The sequence below is a fragment of the Saccostrea echinata genome, unplaced genomic scaffold (genome assembly GCF_033153115.1).
Source record: "Saccostrea echinata isolate AGI-Se365-2 ecotype Australia unplaced genomic scaffold, CSIRO_AGI_Sech_v1 ptg000030l, whole genome shotgun sequence".
In the NCBI taxonomy this organism is placed as follows: domain Eukaryota; kingdom Metazoa; phylum Mollusca; class Bivalvia; order Ostreida; family Ostreidae; genus Saccostrea; species Saccostrea echinata.
This window is the reverse complement of record NW_026889779.1, coordinates 25,767,501-25,783,698: the sequence shown is the minus strand read 5'-3', so window position 1 is coordinate 25,783,698 and position 16,198 is coordinate 25,767,501. Positions and strand designations below refer to the sequence as shown.

At 32.8% G+C, this 16,198-nt stretch overlaps 1 long non-coding RNA gene across 1 annotated transcript in view; it reads left to right on the top strand.

The window, feature by feature from the left end:
• The first annotated feature begins 12,527 nt into the window (after positions 1–12,527).
• The window catches only part of LOC133196620 (uncharacterized), a 6,577-nt gene continuing 2,906 nt past the window's right edge, over positions 12,528–16,198 (top strand). The window contains exons 1-3 of the long non-coding RNA XR_009722386.1: positions 12,528–12,907; positions 13,033–13,143; positions 14,451–14,545. This is a non-coding gene — a long non-coding RNA (uncharacterized LOC133196620). The remainder of the gene's footprint in view (positions 12,908–13,032; positions 13,144–14,450; positions 14,546–16,198) is intronic.

The window sequence follows — 16,198 nt, the reverse complement described above, 5'->3', positions numbered from 1 at the left end:
AAGGCCTGACCAAACATTTAACTTCCAGTAATACGAAATACTATACAAAGTAGGTTTAAAATGACTGAAAATATCCAAAACAGACAGAATTAACTCCTCTGAATCATGTTCTGCTCTCTACTTTCACTTTCATTTTCTTGAAATTTGGCTGAAGATTTCCGAAAAGGGAAACAACTCTTGGTGAAAAAGTATGTAATTTCAGGGATTTTTACAAACTTTACAATTGATTTATTTTCTCAAATCAAATATTACCACTCCAATTTTTTGATATGTTCTTAATAATTGTTAAGGGTAAAATTAGTAGTATCAAAATATTCCACCAGTGCCTGCGTTGTTTAGGTACACTGTTATGTTTTCCCAACCTTTTTAGTAGCATTTTTTGACATTACCTTGCATTTCTTGGCAGGTCCAAAACTTTTTTTTGCAGTTTACTTGTTTAGAAAATACAATTCACAAATAATTTTAAAGATAAAAATTAATAACAGTCATTTAAATTCATCAAATAAATATTAATGTGGTGAAATGACCTTTGTTGTTATTTCCCACATATGTGCAAACATAGGTTACCTGTTGCCATGGAAACAATGCCAATTGATCAATTGCAATACTATTTTTTTAAAATGGGCTTATAGTGTAATTATGTCACCAAGTTTGAACAAAATCGGTGAGAGTCTATTTCCAGCCCATTTTGATGCTTACAGAGAATGACTCTTAATATGTTGTTTGTCTTTTTTTTTCAGAATTAATTTTAACCAAACCCCTCTATAAAACTTCAATCCACTGCCTATCTTTAATCTTACTTTGTTATATGTTTTATTTATATTTTTAAAACATTGACAAAAAATTGTATTCATGCAATATAAAATAAAAACACAAAGAACAATGTTGACTCTTCACCGGTGAGAGGGATTACTTATCTGTAAGCACTTAAAATTCAGCTAAAGATAAACATTGATTAACTTGAAATTTATACTTAACAAATGTACACACATTTTGATAAGGAAGGGCAGTGTTCACATCAGATTTACTAGAAATAAAAGCATTCGATACAAGTAATAACTTTTCAAAGAGTTTGCCCGACTAAAGCAATCGTATAAAGTGACAAAAGTTTCCTTCCAATGCAGGATTCGTGTCGTATTGAATGAATAGGGTAAGGAAAGATAAAAAAAAACAAAAAACCGATTTTTATGCCCCGCCATGAAAATGGCAGCAGCATATAGTGTTTGTCATGTCCGTCATTCTGTCATTCCGTCACACTTTGCGTTTAGCTCAGTTTCAAAGAAACCATTCAAGATAAATTTTTATCGAACTTCATATGCTGATACATATTGATGAGAGCTATTCAATTGCATCAACATTTTCTTTTTACCTTGACCTTGCCTTTGACCTTAACTTCAAATTTGTGTTTAGCTAAATTTCAAACAAACTATTCAAGATATTTTTATCAAACTTCATATGTTTATACAAATTGATGAGAGCTATTCACTTGATCAACATTTTTGACCTTGACCTCACTTTTCTCAAATTTGTGTCTAGCTCAGTTTTAAAGAAACTATTCAAGATAATTTTTTATGTAAGCTTATGCACTGATATCTTATTTGGTGAGTATTTACCGTGTTTTTTTTTTTTTACTTTGACCTTCAGAATGACCTTTGACTTTACTTTTTAAAATAGTAAAGTCAAAGGTCATTGGGAAGGTCAAAATAAAAAAAAAACACGGTAAATACTCACCAAATAAGATATCAGTACATAAGCTTAAATAAAAAATATCTTGAATAGTAACTATTTATTGTGTATAAAACCCAGTTTTTGGAGGTCCGTGTTTGCTGTGCTCCCGATTTGTATTGTTAAATGGACTTTGAGCTATCTCCATATTTCATTTTAAAGAAACTATTCAAGATATTTTCATCAAACTTCATACACTTATACGAATTACTAATGAATCATGCGAGGCATTCATGCCCTTAAGACATACAATGTATATTTTCTAGTTTTAAAAAAAGATTGATGAAGTTGACAGAGATACATGTATATCATATATGCAAATTACTGACCATAAAAGGCATCAAATTCCTTAACTATCAGAGTTTGAAACGTTCGTTTTTGGTGAGAAACTGTCTTCGGGTGCTTAAATGTTTCGTTACCGTATATTTTGAAGACTTGAATGGAATTGATAAATAATTAATGGGAAGCTTTGTCTGTGAAAATATTGTACGTGAAATAAATCGATGTGATAAATGCACACAAGATCAGAGATACCAATGACAGCTGAAAATATGAAAACTACTTACCAATGAAACTCTACTATGAAGACCTCAATGACTGTAGTGTTTACTTTGATGCGATTACATCATGATAATTTTCATATACGATTTTATTCTCAGAATTATATATGAAGAGAAAAATGTTTTCGCAAATACAAAAAGTTAGAACAGAAATGCATGCGAATGCTAAGGTTAAGAAGTAATCATTCAAATATGAAGGAAAAAGGTTGTGCATGGCAAAAAAGTGCCATACCAGAAATATTAACTAAATCTTGACAAAAGAGTGAAAAAAAGATGTACACAACTTCTCTTGTTGAACTGCATATCTGCATTGAAAAAATGTGCTTGTAAATATACTTCTTAAGACAATATTTTTATTTACTGTCTTTGAATCTACATACTTCACAGAAAACAATTAATGAAAGTTATGCTTAACTTTAAAGAAATACTATGTTACATGTACAGTTGTAGGTACATTTAATCTCCAAGAAGTACTCTTCTATTGAATTCTACAGTGTTGAAAAAAATCAAAAATTTACCGATAGACATACATGGACGTCATGTAATAAATCGGACTGGTCCACTTTTGGGGGTAAACAGGAATATAAATAACTAGGAAACTTAGCAAATTCATTGCTTGCTTTAGTGTTAACTGCCCATATGTGATATATAAAACGTGATAAATAAACGTTCCATGGCTCCTGAATCAATCAGTTTATAAGAAGTTTTAAAAGAATTTTTGTTCCATGAAAGCCATCACACCTACTCATAGAACATTCCAAAGAAAAATTCGTGGCATTTGGCGCGAAATGATTAACTTTGTTATTCCGTTAAAAATTGTTTGCTATATAAATCTACTCTTGTAAATAAATAACATTTCCTATGTTTTACTGAACGATCCAAAAAAAAAAAATCGACGTTTGACCGCTGAGAAAGATATTGGACCCGGCGATGAGATATTGGACCGCTGTGACGTGTTTTTTCCCGTCATACTGGAGGCGGAATCAGCTATATCTAATTCGCATTCGTTGGTGTCTGACAGTGACAAATTAACATCAAATATTGCAAACATGGAACTCAACGCACGATATGTCAGAATAAAAAGTAAAAGGTATGACAAAAAAGTTATTAACGGTCTCAGGCAAACAGTTTTTGGGTCCAACAAAACGCATGCAGCCCTCGAACTTGGTCAATAAATGTATTATACTAAAAGATCGTCAAAGTTTCCCTTCGCCATTTTTCTAATATACCGAAAACATATAACCACACTTTTACAGTATGTGTACTGTATTTTCAGATTACTTCTTAATTTTTACAGTGCTCGTGCACTTTTGGAAGTTTGGAATTCATCCTTCTTTGTGCCCTCTTTGAAATCAATTCACCAAAGGATATTCTTTTGTTATGTTCCGGTGACTGACTTTTTACGTCTTTTAAATCAGCTGAACATTACCCCATCTGTAAAGAAATATAATACTATCTGACCCATCTTTAATTCTATCCAGTATTATACAAGATGGGAAAGCAGATCGTGTATCGCTCTATATATTCATCTTTCAAACAAGAATTTAAACGGTACATTAAGGTATGATCAGAATAACGTCTTATACCTTAGTTCATGTCTACCTTTATATCTGTAACTTTTTCAACTTAGTCTATACATCACTAAAATTGATGATTAATGAGTGTCAGCAAGAAATCAACTTCATGTTATTTGTTGCTCCATTCTAGTCTTCGGAAGACAGGTATATATATATATTTCATCCTATCTTCTCTTTCTGGATGGCAGAGCCTTTCATTTGAACGTTTATATTCTCTTAACCAAATGCTGCTTTACGCCAAACATGGTCAAAATTGGCAAGGTCAGGCCATCTTTAAAATAATGTTTGTTTGCGTTTTTCCGACCCAGGGTAAGAAATTTGGATTGGTAGGGGAAGGTGGGGAATTTTTTTCCAAGAAAATTTCAACACCAATGGTGAAATTTCAAAATACTTTAAAATAAAGGGTAATTTTTTTTTAAATTAAAATACGTGTTGACTTGACAGGATGAGAAAATTTAGGAATGAATAAAAAAATAATCGTTTCCTGGAGGTTAAAAAAGTTTTGAGTAGGGATATTTTTAACCAGTCGGTCGGGAGAGGGCAAACAAACAATTTTTTTTTAAGATGGCCTAAACAAACAATTTTTTAAAGATGGCCTCATTGTTAAGAAAACGTAAGACAGGCGACGGACGGTAACCGCGAGCAGAAAAGCTCACTTGAGCCTTATTTTACTGAGAAGAGTGTTAAAAAAATCAGCAGCAGTTGAATTAAGTCGCGAATGTATACAGTTTTATTGTGGTGAAACTCTGATTTTACTAATATCTGTCATTTCTTTCTGATTTTTTTTATTTATACATAAAAATCTGAAAATTAATTTTCCTGGTCTGTGCGCTATTAGCTCTCAGCTGCATTATTTAACTCAAGGAAGATTAAGTATTACGCAATATATGACATTTTTAGAGTGCATGTAATGATTATGAGTTGTGTACTTCCTTTCTTAAACATGCAGTCTGATGTCTGCATCAGTGTCGAGTAAAACTTACAGGGTAAGAATTTAGAAATTAGAAGCGTTTGGAAAAATCCTCATAAAAAGTGTAGTATCGAGATGCTCAACATGATTTTTGCATGTAAACATTTGTATCGAGTGCAATTTGGTTTGACTGTAAATTGATGGAAAGGGGGGGGGGGGGGTCTTCAAAAAAGCAGCTTTTCAAATTTAAATAGAGTAAAAATTTACAAACAAAAAACTATTTGAAATGTTATTTAATAAAAAGAAAATATAAAAGCCAGTGATGGATTTTTCTTCTCGCAGTACCTGCATCACGTAGATATGAGGGTTGTTCGTGAAGTTCTTAGACAAATGCTATAATTTTCTAAATAATGACCAAACTGCCGAACGTATACCATATACTAGTAATTTTTATATAGACCATGATTTAGTTAATGTGTAAAAAAAACATTACTTTACGAACGTATAGGTGAAAATACTTAAACAATAAAATGCTTTCTTTGGTTGTTAGTACGGGAATTAATGTCGCAGTTGTTGCAGAAAAAAAAATACATAGCGAGTTATGTGAATTTTTTCTGCAATAGCTGTGACGTTAATTCCCGTACTAACAAACAAAGGAAGACATTTTATTGCTTATATTTATATCTTTTAAAAAAAAACAAACATTCAAAGTAAATTAAATATGTTAAATATTGCATTATAGATATGTATGTCATTGTATGCATAATTGATGGAACAACCGTTGCTTAAAAAGTCTATGCAGGTGGCTTGCTAAGTGTTGTTTATGGACTGATTAACGGCAATGGTTTCTATAAGAAATAACGGAATTAATATTCAGTGGATGTAAATATTTTGCATATACACATGCTATATTTTTATTATTGTGCCCATTGCCAAGTGTGTGCGATAATATTCATAAGAAGACCATAATTGAGTAAATATTTATATTCAAAACAATACACGATTGTTTACGAGCGTCGTCAATATATACAGGCTGTACAGCCCAGTCCGACGTTGCGGTAGATTTATAACAATGTCATGAGTATATAGGATATCAACCTTATTTTCATCAAATAACAGTGCTTTTCAACTTCTTGTAGAGTCTCCCAAATTCTGCAAAGTATTGAAAAATTGTATACACTAATTTGAAATCACTGAACTAAATATATTCCAATAAATTCCAGTTGTTTTTTTAATAATTATTTCGTTCAACCATTTTCAAACATAATTTCATGATTGGACGCAGTTCCATTCGGATAACGTCGCTTTTTCTTTTAAATCTTGAAATATATTTTTTGCAATTTTTTTCCTTAACATTTTCACTACTTGTATAGTAAGCGATACTACAGATATCAGGAAATGACGATAGCCGTTTCACTTCTACGCATTTAATTTCTATTAAGCTTTGACTTTTTATGAAGTAAATAATCATTTTAATCAGAAAACTTTATTTCAAAGTTTATGGCATTTTAACCCTGAGCCGTGCGCACCATCTGCGAAACTTAAAGACCACGCTTTGTGCAAAAAATATTAAGTTTCAACAACCAAACCCTAACTATTCTGACTTGCATTTTCTTAACAAATATTTCGGTATACAATGCGTATATCTAGGACCATTAAGTTTGACAAAAACGTCATAGTCCACAAACTTTATGGACAATCCTCGTATGCATCATTTTTTTTAAATAACGGTCTTACAAATGACGTCATAATATAAAAAAAATATATATACTATAAAAATACACCATATGCTTCATTGCCCTCAACTTCTCGTCGATTTGTTATTTTTATTCTGGAAATACACACAAACCTCATTCATCCGGACAAGCAAAACATCTGGATTAATGGAGTGTCCGGATTACTGACGTACAAAATATGCAGCATTTACTTTATATAAAAGAAAAAGAAGAACTTTTTATAACCATGCTTTGAACACCTGGTGATTGTTTGAAGCTGATGAATCCATTGTATAACGTAACTTTGTTCGTGTAATTTTTCTTCTTATTATTTTTGTTTAAGTAGAAACCATTTTCTTGTTTTGTTTTTTGTTTGTTTGTTTGATTTTTTACAAAAATTTACGGTATCTCGAATACTATGGATATGTGATTTGAAAGTCCCAGCCACTTATTCTTTCAGTATTTCACCTTCGATATCTCGAAGTTTTTCCCTCGGTCCTTTCGAGTTCGAGATAACGAAGTTTGACTGTAATTATCAATATTATAATTACTGAAATATAATATTGCAGTGACTTCACTGAAAAAAAATTCTCGTTCGTATGTTAGCGGTTTTAAACACTACATAACCCGCTTTAATGAGAAAAGAGTTAAAGTACTCTTGACACTTGGATGTAAATATACTCCATACCGTATCAATTTCCGGGACTACATCTGTACAAAAATGCCACTCATGCACGGATTGGGGGGATCAGGAGGTGCGGAACTTTATTCCCCGGTTTTTCAGGTAATAGATTTACATAGTGATGTAATTCAGGAAGCTGACCTTGGAACCCACCCCAGGAAACATGGATCTCTCAGTAGCTGGTAAGGGTTAGGGTTAGGGTCAGGGTTTGTTGACTTTTCTCTTGGATGTCAAACATTCGTTGAAATGTGAGTAGGGTGGACCCCCTCCCACTCCCTCCCCTCTCTTAAAAAAATTCCCGATTCAGATCATGCTACTGCCACGTTACTCTATGTATTAATAACAGAAATGAATAGTAGCTTTAAATAAAAGGAGAATCGGATTTTGATTTTGATATTTGATGGATAACCATAAGATTTTTTTAAAAAGCATTTTTGTATGACAACTACAAAATTATCAAAAAGGACTTAGTTCAGATTTGGAATCCAAAGATTTAATACACACCTGGTATACTTTTAAAATAACTTGAATTTCGTTGAGCTACGAGCAAAGAGTGAAGTAATTTACAACATGTGTCGCCAGAACAGGCTGCATGTGTACACAGTTTTTGACATTTAAAGTTCCTGTGAACATTTTGACAATACCTGACAAAAGCTCATTCCTGTTGCACATTGGTTATAGATAATGAGAATAATTTCGCTGTCGATATCCACCTGTCTCTGACAGTGTGTCATTCATCGCAATTTTCATATTAAGATAATTGTAGTACATTTCTATGAAGGTAAAAACTTATCTATACTATTGTTATGGTGTCCTGATCAGGTTATCATTAAAAGTGCAACATGCAACACATAAGAAACAGGGATATTACAGAGCAGAACACGAACTCACTGGGATGGTCTCACAATTTTATAAATACTAGTGTCAATCTCTGTCCTTGACCTTTTGACCCTGAATCTTCTGGATACATCTGTGTAGCATTAATTCTACACTTAGAAGTTCAGTATTAATCTTTATTGTCATTAACGATGTCTTACTCCTTACAACTCTACTGAGAGAAAATAGTAAAATTTTATAGATGCACTTTATAAACTTGTGTAAACCAGTATTTATTTTCATATCTTGATTACTGAACCCAAATTCACAACAGTATACAAAACTTATCACTGATTTTGACCTACCCTGGTAACCGGAAACTACATAATTTGTATTTTACCTTTTGAATTCACGATAATATACCCTGTTCTCCTGATCACACATGTCTGAGGCATATTTTAGGATGAAAGGTCAACTAGTACTAGTACTCTATATCTATAATGCAGTACATTGTTACTAGGACTGACTGTTGACCTATGACCCCCATATTACATACATGTATTAGTGTTGTTACCATCTCTGTAGAAAGTCTGAGACTAAAAGTCATTTGGCATTCTACAAACCATAAAGGCCCATTGGAATCGGGGAGCGGGGCGGGGGGGGGGGGGTTGACAGATGACTATTTTATATTCCCTGGTATCTTTGTTTTGGGGGAATAATTAGATACAGTCACAGCTTCGTAAAAATGTATGTTGTGCAGCTGACTTAAAAAGTGCACGTTGTATGATATCCATTGCTTTAAATTGAAAAGCACCTATGTTTGCATTGAATGTCACACTAAACTTTCAGACTGTAAAAATAGTAGGTTATGTGAAATCATTTCGAAGTACTCCAACACGAGAATTACAGAATAAGCGCACTATTGAACATTGTAAATGAATTTTATACCTTACCTGCGCACCGTATTTTACTGGAATTTTTTTCCGTTTTCAGTTGGAGCATTGGGACATTGAATGAGAACTGACTCACTAACGCCTGTTGGTAAGTCTGTTAGATTATAATTACCACCTAAGTCACACACGTGACCTGTTACCATATGCATCTGTCCTCGTCCGTCGACTTGCTTCGCTCCTGAGTTACGTGACCTATTTCTATCTGTCTCCGTCCGTCGTCTTGCGTCGTCTCTGATCACTTACGTGACCTGTTGCCATCTGTCCCCGTCCGTCGTCTTGTGTCGTTCCTGAGTCACTCATGTAATCTGTTGCTATCTGTCTCCGTCCGTCACCTTGCGTCGCTCTTAAATTTGAACATTTTTCAGCTTCTTTTGTGAAGTGACTGAACTTATGTAAATTAATTTCGGTACATAGCATTTGCGGAGAAAAGTGGGAAATTATGTATTTCATTATCCTATTTCCGCACCAATGAGTCCCGAGAATGGTAGAAACTGACGAATTTTGTGCAATCTTCAAAAAAAAAAAAAAAAAAAAAAAAAAAAAAAAATTAACTACTGGACCTCTAGCACTTCAAATGTGGCTTTAAGCAGTTATGCATGAATTAATATATTGTGAAAAAAATCTTCGTGCAAGGTTCATGCCAAAGGGCGCGGCTTAAGTTGACTTATAATACAAATTCATAAGTTCATTTAGTCCTGAACATCTAGAAGACAAACTGCGTATAATTCTTGAAGGCAATGAATACGATCCGTTTCTATTTTCAAAAATTTTACTTTATATTTTTTTTTACATAAATGTATACATGTAATGTACATAGCCTTTTGATGACAGTAACGGTAATAAACCGGATGTTAAAAAAAACCTAGTGCCTATAATAGCCAAGGGTGATTTTCCCGGAGGACAGCCTCAATAATACGGATAGATACCAAATTCCTATAGCAAAAGGTGTTTTACCGTAGAACGGCCAGAGATTTTGCACAAAATCTTAATATTCAATTTTAGAAAAATTTGAAAAATCAAATGTTTTTTCTCGCGAATTTTCATGGACGTCATGCTTATTAGAAATTCAAAAAGTCAGACATACTCATGGTTTAATTTTCTATTCAAAAAATTAAAAAAAAAAAATTGCATAATCGATATTTTGCAGATATTAAGAAAAACTGCGTATTACATAATAAACAAGAGCTTCATAATAGCTTTTTTCCTTTTTTTTTTTAATTTCGATTGAACAAAAATATCATATCTGGTAAAAAGAATAGTTATGTGCCCGAATAACATTTAAGGAGAAATTTTAAAAAATTAAATCTGAATTTTCAGCATATAATTGTACTAGATTTATACCGCCTACCAATCGTAAGTTTCCGTGACTTGCCATATATGGTCATGTTAAAATTCAACAAACATGTTGACTTGACATTTATAGATAAATTTGTTTTTTTGTCAGATGTCATTGTTATAGTACGAATGTGTAAAATACGGACTCGCGAACTGAAACAAATGAAATACGAACTGATTGATGTTAACATTTTCAGAATAACTTATTCAAAATATGGTAGTTCAAAGTTGTAGATATTAGACAAAAAGGAAACGTCAAGAATTACATAACTACAGTGTTCGTGATAAGAGTTTAAGATTTACAAATTACAACTGAAGAAAACCAGATATACAATTTTCAATCAAACAAATTGTGAATTTACGATTTTTTAACACGATCACCCTCCATATTTTTCATGACTTCTTATACCTACACCCTTGCGTACTTAAAACGTAATCATTTACAAAAACATTTATCGACTTTAGAACTACTGTGCCTATTAATGCGTAAAAGTAAGAAAAATTTATGTGGAATACTAAGTATGTAGTGAATGAAAAAAAATATTACTCGATTTTACGCTGTGGATATAAAAGGGGTTTTTTGTGCTAAATGTTTATGGGTCTAAGGCTTATGTCCAAAAAAAGGGTGAAGTTGGTCCTGCATTGAAATAGCAAAATATCTTTAAAATCTTTCTCTCTGAACGTTTAGCAAAAAACTTAGTTAATGATAAGTTGTTAAACAATGAGCCATGACCAGTTTACCATGTATGTTTCCTTGATCCATGTCCCAGGGTAGGACTATGTTGGTCAAATAGCATTATACATCTGAAAATCTTCTTTAATCCTTTAGGCCATGTAAATTTAAAATTTAGATTCTCATCCTAATTTGCTAAAAAATTGGGGCGGGTGGGCGGATTTTATTTTTTATTTTTTATAAATGAAAGTATCAACACAACAAAACATTCGTACATGTAATTTTTACATTATGTTTATGACAATATGAATAGATTTCATTGTTTTCATATTCTTTTAAATATCTACAGAAGATTCTTGTTATAGAAAATTAAAATATTTATAGTTTTATTAACATTTTATCAAGTACACAGATACGGTACACGCCAAACAAAATGAGGTGCTGATCCTAATAAATTGCATATGCATGTTTTCTCATCGGCCTAATTCCCCAAATACCTATAGTTTTACCAACAACTCCTTCTGTTCTGTGTGATTTATCACAGATTTCCACTGTCCTCATTATTCAATCGTTCCTGAGACTTGACATGTTCAACATTAAAATATATTATATTTGCAAAACTGGATTGTGTAAATCTGTAAAATATTTTACTGAAAAGCCTAGGCCTGAACAGTTTTAAGATTTTTAAAACATTTCCTTAGCACTATTATTCTCTGAAGTCTTTGAATGATGTTTTATTTCACATACAGCTGGAGATCGTTATTTAAAACTTGACCATGTGTATTACTCTGTTTTACTTGGTTTAAATCTCTTTAAAAACTTTCCCATGCCAGTGATGGTATCAAGATGTGTTTATATGTTATTTTTGCTTTTCTGCCGTCTCTATACTGACAAATTATTTTTTCCTTACATATTTAAACTGCTTATTATCGCCGATTTTTCTCCATTCTTCACATATTTTTTTTGCTATAAATAGCGCCACGCGACTTTTAATACAGACGGGAGATAACTCTTAAATTTTGACCCAGATTCTTGCTGAATAAAAATACATGAAAATAATACGTTTGGCACCCAAAAAGCAAAATAAAAAACAACGGGGCGGGGCACTTTGAGAGGGGCGGGCGGGGATGAGAATCTAAAGATTAATTTTACCTGGCCTTACATCTAGCATGTAAACCTTTTGCCTGATTATACTGAGCTGTTATCTATCTACCAGTTTTGTATATCATGGTATATATATGAGGCGCCGTTTTGGTATTTACTGCCAAAAAGTGATATCACCTATTCGAATAAGTGATATCACCTATTCGAATAGGTGATATCACCTATTCGAATAGGTGATATCACTCATTCAAATTGAATAGGTGATATCACCTATTCGAATAGGTGATATCACCTATTCGAATAGGTGATATCACTTATTCGAATAGGTGATATCACTTATTCGAATAGGTGATATCACCTATTCGAAATGAATTGGTGATATCACCTATTCGAATAGGTGATATCACCTATTCGTGCTGAATAGGTGATATCACCTATTCGAATAAGTGATATCACCTATTCGAATAAGTGATATCACCTATTCAATTTGAATGAGTGATATCACCTATTCGAATAGGTGATATCACCTATTCGCATTTCTTACAACAACAAATAATGAATGCTCCCTTCCTCAAGATTATCTAGATTTTCATTGGAACCAAGCAAATTCGGGCTGCGTTAGGGTCTGTAAGTCTCGTCACGTGACTCGCGAGATTTTTCGATAATATTAACTTCCAGGTACCTCACACATGGAGATGTGTATTGGGTCATGCATGTTTATGGTTTACACAAAGCGTATAAGGAAAGTTTAAGCAGTTGTACAAAGCCGGAGGGTTCTCCGACTTACGATGGATAAATTGAGGGTCGTAAAAGCTTGGGTGCGAGCAAGTAGGAGGAGAATTTCGATCGAAGTACAGGTAAACAAGTCAGAGAATGTCACCTGCTTCTTGGGTATTCTTGGGTGAAATAGAAGTCTTATATTATACATTTGTATCTGATTAGAATAGTTTTGTTATCATCATTCCAACTAATTTATTAACAGATTTTTCTTGAATTCGAGGATAATGATGTTATTACCAGCTGATTAAGGAGGAGTAGTGTAAGTGTCAGATGGGTACGAACGTCATCTTGTGACAGCATCACCTTTGTTTGGGTAAATAATTTGTTCAGAATACGCTTCATTTATCAACAAAAATTTAGCTGTCGCATGTCAGTAGGTCTAGTTTTTTAAGTATTCAATGTTTGAAAGCACTTATCAGGTCCAGTACAATCTTTTGATTTAGCTATATATATAGCTTTATTAAGCTGTTCAGAATAGCTTAATTTAGCTATTTTATCACACTTTTTCTTAAATGTATACTTTTCTCAGCATGCACAAAAAGTCGCACCTTGGTGCAGTGATGATACTCAACCTTGAACTCATCTGAAATTGATGCATTTAAAACTCACTCATTAAAATCTCCTTGCATACATGTGATAATTTTTAGGCCCAAATACTGTACAGCAGTCCTCAAAATACAGGAATTTGGGTGAAAATACTGTACACTGTTCATCAAAAAACTAAACAAAAAACTGTAAAAAAAATATTGACCAAAAGTCAATGTAAGAGGTTCATTTTTTAAGCTCTTCTGAGCCAAAGGTCCAAAGAGCTAATGCTATGGCCATTTGTGCGGTGTGCGTAAACTTTTTAGAATATGGGCCATAACTCAAGAACCCTTTGGCCAATTATTGTCAAATTTGTCACAGGGTATCCTTGGGCCAAGGGCTTCCGTTTATACTAAAACTAGGGTTGTGACCCTTAAACAAGGGGAGATAATTAGGAAAATAGAAACAAAAGAGACTTTGTACTCAAATTCTAAAAGTTTTTGGGCTGCATATGCAATTGATACAGTTACTTCTTCAATGAAATTATAAAGGAGGCCAATTATGGTCAACAAGATAATTGATTAATTCTGTACATTCAATGAGAAGCAATCATACTTATCCATGCCTCAATGCACACAAGGTAGTGGACAGTTACTCAAATAATAGAAATTTATCTTTTGCTTAAAAGTAATCAAAATTAAGTTGCAAAGTTGGAGCTATCTTTGATTTTGCTTGTTGTTTCGATAGCCCATAGCACATATATGAATAGTCAAATACATGCAAAACTGCATATAAATAGCTAAATCAAGCTATATTTGAATAGCTTAATAAAGCTAAATAGCTATTTCAAGCTATATTGTACTAGACGTGCTTATTTCCCAATCCCAACGATAAAACTTTCTTTATATATTCTGCAAATTCTCTCTGCATTTATCATTGAACAAAATTCATATGACTGCAATTATATGACCATATTCTTCAGTTTAGAGAGCATGTTATAGAGGATATTTTGGTTAAAGTTTTGGTCTGTTTCATGCAGTGTTTGAAATATTCTTTCATCTTACACAATTGTATACATTAAGATTTATTTTATAGCTAAAGTACAAGAGAACTGCAGCATCTAAGACTACATGTACATCGACTTTGAATAATCTACCCGGTATATACTCAAAAAGGCAACTCAAATACAGGTATGAAATTGATGTCACAAAATAACCCGTACCAAACATTCTAACAAATGCTCATGAGCAGCTCATGAGACTCACATGAGAATCTAGTAAGAAATGTATGCAAATTAGGTAGAATTTGATTTTGCTCATATGTGCAGATTGTTAGTCTCTGTTAGGGAGGAAAATACTAACCAAAATGCACATGTGCAAAATAATGCTCACTTGGATGCTCATGAGCAAAAGTCTATTCATTTGCTCACGTATGAACAGCCTTATATAAAGATATAGCATTGGTAGAAATTTTTCTAAGTTCAGTTTTCTCACGTGAGCAAGAGGTTAGGAAATTGGACATAGTCAAAATTCAGTATTACAGGTAGAACCAAAGCCAAAGAATTACAAGTCTCATTTCCTCATGTGAGCATTTCAAATGCTCACGTGAGGAAATACAATACTTTGTCACTCTATGTGGTCCAAGCTTTTACAAGCCTTCATTACATTTGCCCATGTGTTAACTATTAATGCTTCCTGATGATAGCATCACAAATAATTGGGGGCCAGGCAGGAATTTCTTAATTTCTTGAGCTTCTAATCTTCATCCCATCAATTTGCAAATGCTTTCCTCTACCTTATAACACAACCTGTTGTGTCCCCCATAGTTGCTTGAAACTAGGGCAGTATCCAATGAGGGGAGCCAGTCAGGATTTGTGCGCGCTTTCAGACCAGTTCAAAATTTCAATCCAAAATGTTTGTGAGGGACATGAAAGTATATACCGGTAGATTTATACAGTAAAGAAATGAAATATGCTTTGGGAAATACATGTCATCACCATATTGAACTGGATGTCAACATTTTAAAAGTTGCAAATGTATCTTATGTCCATGAGATGAGGAAGTATTTAAGATCAATTACGAATGACCTTGCAGCCACAATGAAAAAGGACTGTGATATATATTTAGGAAAATTTCAAAGATTTGCTGGTACTAAAGTATGCTGAGAAAAAGGTAAGTGCATGGGCTTTACATTATCCCCCTCTCATTTCGGATTACTAATTATAAAACATAGTATGTTTGTGTGTTAATTATTAATTAATACTTAATTTAGATAGAAATGCAGTATGTTATCAGTAATCAGTTTAATATATGAACATGAATTTACATCATTACATAATGTAATTAATGTTTATTTAATTATAGTTCTGAATATAGCCAGATCAAACATAAAGTACTTAATTTATTGCAAATTCTCTATAGATTCTTTTAAGAACTATAAATATGGTAAGTTAGATTAGGTCAAAGTGTACATAACAGCTCAGTGCAGTAATCTATAATTTATCTATAATGAGATAAGTTGCTTAATATTGATGCATATGTTTTTTTTTATTGACTGGCCTTTCATGACCAATTGAACCATGAAAAATATAATAACTATAAATTCAAATTTTTTGCAGATAAAAGTTGCTGATCAAAGGATCTGCAGATTAACCCCGGCCCCTTACATATAGACGGAGTTCTGAAGTTGGCACTCATTTAAAGGAAATGCAAGGAAAAGGAACTTGATGAAATGATTATGATTCTTATGACTGCTGGAATATTTATTTCAAACCCAAGTATGATTGCCACACATTCAGGAATGGGAAAAAAATCTACATAGCCTGACATATCAGAGACAACTTT